Source organism: Nanorana parkeri, unplaced genomic scaffold (genome assembly GCF_000935625.1).
Source record: "Nanorana parkeri isolate BGI_ZX_2015 unplaced genomic scaffold, ASM93562v1 scaffold893, whole genome shotgun sequence".
NCBI classification, from domain to species: Eukaryota; Metazoa; Chordata; class Amphibia; order Anura; family Dicroglossidae; genus Nanorana; species Nanorana parkeri.
The window spans coordinates 147,871-152,483 of record NW_017307161.1 but is presented as its reverse complement, the minus strand read 5'-3'; positions in this window follow the sequence as shown (position 1 = coordinate 152,483).

Sequence of the window (4,613 nt, the reverse complement as noted above, 5' to 3'; positions counted from 1 at the left end):
AGGATTGGTGATGAAGCTTCAGTGGAGACACCTTTTTCCCATGATAACTCTTACAGTAGTGAATTTCCCTTCCTAGGGTAGATTTCTTCTCACTTCCTGTTGCCTCAAAGGACAGGAAGTGAGATTAAATCTTCCTAATGAGGATGTAGACAGCAGTAAAAACCTCACAGTGACCCGGAAAAGAGGTGTGCACGTCTAACAAGAGCCAACTTCCTGTAATGTACATACAGTACTACGATCAAGACCCAAAAAGGCGGACACTCCTCATCGGCACGAGCGCCTGAAACGACTGAAATGCAAGGTGGTACACTTTGGCTGTAGCCTGGGACCCCCTGCTATACAGTAATAGCCTGCGTTTGTAAGTAGGGGTCGTATGTAAGTCGGATGTTTGTAACTCGGGGACTGCCTGTACATATGAACAATAGTGTAGATTAGAGGGTGACCATGGAAGTGGTGAATAATAAAGATATAACTACCCATCCTTGGATGAGTCCCCCGAATGCCATAACCCATCATGCCACCCCCCAGATTGTGCTCCACTTCTTCATTATTTTATGTCTGAGATAAACCCACTCACAGGAATATTTCCTAACAGTCATTAAAGCTGAACTCTACAGATGAAATACACATGGGATATGTTTTATCTGCCAAAGGATTTTTATTTCTGTCCCCCTAGCCTTGTCTGACAGGCAGGAGTCTTGACAGGCAGGAGTCTTGACTTTTTTTCTACCAACAATAAGTAATACTTGCAGGTCTTGTCCCTCCCTCAGCATGTGACTTGACAGTAAAGAAGAAGTGACATACTGATTAGCTAACCTTTCTGTCACTCTGCTCCCTTCCCTTATCCCTGCTGTGTACCAAATCAAATTCAGGCACTTACACTGCTTGTTCATTAACGTTGAAAGACGGCCGGACGGGAGTCTCCTGGATGCGGGTGGGCGTCTTAAGACGTCCTTCGTGCCCGCTCGCGCGCCCCCTGGCGCGCATGAGCGGGAAAGCGCCTGGACGTTTACATACAAGCGGTCCGGCGTCTGTGAAGACGCCCAAACGCTTGTATGATGGAAGTGAAGGTGCACCCCCCATCCTTACCTCAGGTCGCCGTCGCTGTCCCCGCCGCCGCGATCCCGGGCGTCCATTCATCCCGGGCGATGTGGCTCTGTGCAATAGAGGGAGATCAGTACCCAATCTCCCTCCGCTCTCCTCCCGGTCTCTGAATGCAGGAAGTGATGCATATTACATCACTTCCGCATTCCTCTGTCACTCTCCGGTACAGAAACTGGAGAGAAGCTGATGAACCAGATCTGTGCTTCATCAGCTTCTCTGGGGGTCCCTAGGTGACATTAGGGGTCTTTGAGACCCCTGATGTCTCCATAAAGGGGACCTGTAACTGTAATTTGTTATTACATAGTGTATTTATTAGCACCCTATGAGATAACAATCAAGTTAAGTGTAAAAAAAAATAAAAAAATTCTCACAAAATAAATAAAAATTTACACACACAAAACAAACAAAAAACACAAAAATGTTTTAAAGCCCCCCTGCCCCACATACATGTGCAAAAATGCATTAGATGCGCCTAGACGCAAAAACGACGATTGGTCCAATTATGCTGCACATGTTACATATCGTCGCAATGAGAGCAAAAATTTTAGGGCCATCATTCACTGATAACACTAAACTGATGAGCGGTAAAATCTTTTAAAGCGTCGCCTATGACCATTTTTGGCTTTGTTTTTTTTTTAGATTTCACAGGCTCGCGCAATTTTAAGGTTTGACATGTTTGGTGTCTATTTACCCGACGTGATCACACCTTTTATATTTTACCAAAAATTGGGTAAAAATAAATGTTTTCTAAAATAACAAAGGGAAAACCATTTTTAAAAAAAAATATTCGGTACTTTTTTGTTATATAGTAAAAAATAAAAACCCCAGTGGTGATTAAATACCACCAAAAAAAGCTCTATCTGTCCCCAAAAAATGGTATAAAAATAATTTCAGTACAGTGTTGCATGACGGAATAAACGTCAGCCAAAGTACTGCAGCGCTGAATACTGAAAAATGGCCTGGACAGGAAGGGGGTCTAAACGCCCCGGTCAGCAAGTGGTTAATTAATTCAAAAAAGCATTACCGTGTGTCAAGAGTTCATCTTGCAAAAAAGATCTTCCTATCATGCTAACGTCCACACATATAGAATGTCAGTTACCAGAAACTACAATTATTTTTTTATAAACTGTCCTTAAAAATGTTCCCCCGGCATAGATAACCTTCATCAATCAGCCACAGAATATGAGGGACTTCTAGAGATGGAATATAGAACAACAAAATTCATTATTGCATAACTGGCCTTCCTACCCCTCTCTGATTGTGGTTGTAAATATTAGGGCATTCAAACACCCACAATTAGTCCTCCCTGACCTCCTTTCTATGCATGCTGTATTAATAACCCTTGTCCCAGTCTCATGCTTTGCATGTATTCAGTCCAACATTCCATTGAAATCTAGAGGATGTATTTCTGCCAGTACATCAATAATACAACCTGAAGTGTAACAGAAGCTGTTAGGGAAAGTGAGAAAGCAGTGCAGATGTATCCAATAGCGCAAATCTAATAACAATGTATCTATTATACTCAATAGATCACACAAATAAAATGTAATAAAAAAGGGACTTGGGTTTAGTCCTTTCAGTTTTATAGGGACAAGATGAAAATCCACCTAGGTGATCAGAAAGTTCACAAGAGATACTGGGAACTTGTAGTGTGGATTGTAATGACCTAATTTATAATAAAATGTGTTTATAAATGTCCAGATAAGGCAACTGTCATCTCATGTCTATGGATAACCAAAGGCTGGCCCTTCATTTTTGGGAAGATGCAGAGATGATTTGACCAATATTTTTGATTATTTAAAGGGCAATGGGGTTAATTTACTAAAAGAAAATTGGCTGTTCACTTTGCAAATAAATTTTCACTTTGCAAAGGAATTTTCCCTTAAATTGGTGAATGAGGTGCAGCTCTGCAGGCTTCCATTATCCAATCATATGCAAGCTGAAATATTATGTATTTTATTTTCCTTGCATGAGTGGGTACTCTTTGTTAAGTGAATTTTCACCACATTCACTAAGTGAAGAAAGAAATTCCCTTGCAAAGTGCACATTCTCTTGCAAAGGGAACAGCATATTTGCCTTTAGTAAATTAACTTCAATGTCTTAGTATTTTAGGTACAAATATGATCACTGACAACATTGAAAATGGTGGATATTAGTCAAAATGATTCCCTGAACAAGATTTTTTTAAAGAAATTGTATCAAATGCAAATCAAAATTGATCAGGACAACTGTACTCTAAACTATTGAACATAGTATAAAGATTCAGAAAGAACACTAATCACCCCAAAAGATCTTTCCTATAATGGCCAACCCAAGATAAATAGATAATTCTATATTAATGAAAGAATTAGAATTAATAAAGATAAGCGTTATCAAAGAGTTACAGCTAACATTTTCACTTGGTAAAAAAAGCCAATGCTAACTAGAATAAAGTACTATTTTTGTTTTGTTTTTGATAAAGTAGGAACAGGATGAAATAAGAATGCTTTTCTTTAGTTGAGTAGGGGAAGGCTAGAACCCCTGTCAGATTTGTAATTCTTGGGGAAACAGGAAGAGTGCTACTGGAATCCTATTAATATAGGAGTTGTGGTCAGGGCTGGTTTAACGTAGGGGCGGGTGGAGCTGCCGCTCCAGGCCCACCCCTGCAAATAGGCCCGGCCGACCCGGATCGCCTCGGTATCCAGGTCGGTGACCGGCCACAATCAGGCAGCAGCGGCCCTCTATTCAGGCATATTAGAGGGCCACTCGCTGGGGCCTCTCAGGGCCCTAGTGAGGAGCGAGCGGCCCCCTAATATGCCTGAATAGAGGGCCGAATGCAGTGACCGGCCGCAATCAGACTGTGGCGACCCACTATTCCGGCACATTAGAGGGCTGCTCACTGTGGCCTCTCAGGGCCCTAGTGAGGAGTGAGCGGCCCTCTAACGTGCCTGAATAGAGGGCCGCCGCTGCCTGATTGTGGCCGGTCACCGACCCGGATACAGAGGCGATCCTGGTTGGTGACCAGACGCAATCAGGAAGCAGAGGCCCTCTACTCAAGCATATTAGAGGGCCGCTTGCTCCTGACTCAGGCCTCAGCGAGCAGTGTTCTGTCTAGAACACCAACACAGTGTGATTTGCAGACTTCAGCATTTGCGCTTGCATAAAGACGGGATTACCAAGGAAACAGGCATATAGTGACAAAGTATTAATTTGTAATTGTTAATTGTGACCGTTAATAATATGCCATCCATGGCAGTAAATAATAAATGGCCATAGGGGCCGAACGGCAGTAAGTAAATAGCCGAATGCCGCCAAGGGTACCTCCTCAGAGCAGAATAGAAAAAAAAGTGAAATTAAAAAAGAAAAAAAGTTGAAAAATTATTTTGAAAATGTTAAAAAATAGGAAAATTTAAAAAAATATATAAATATATACACATATATATTTTAAAACATAATAAGAAAAAACATTTGACGCACACCGACCCAACCACATCCAAAAAACTCCCACCGCATAATGAAGCATCCGACAG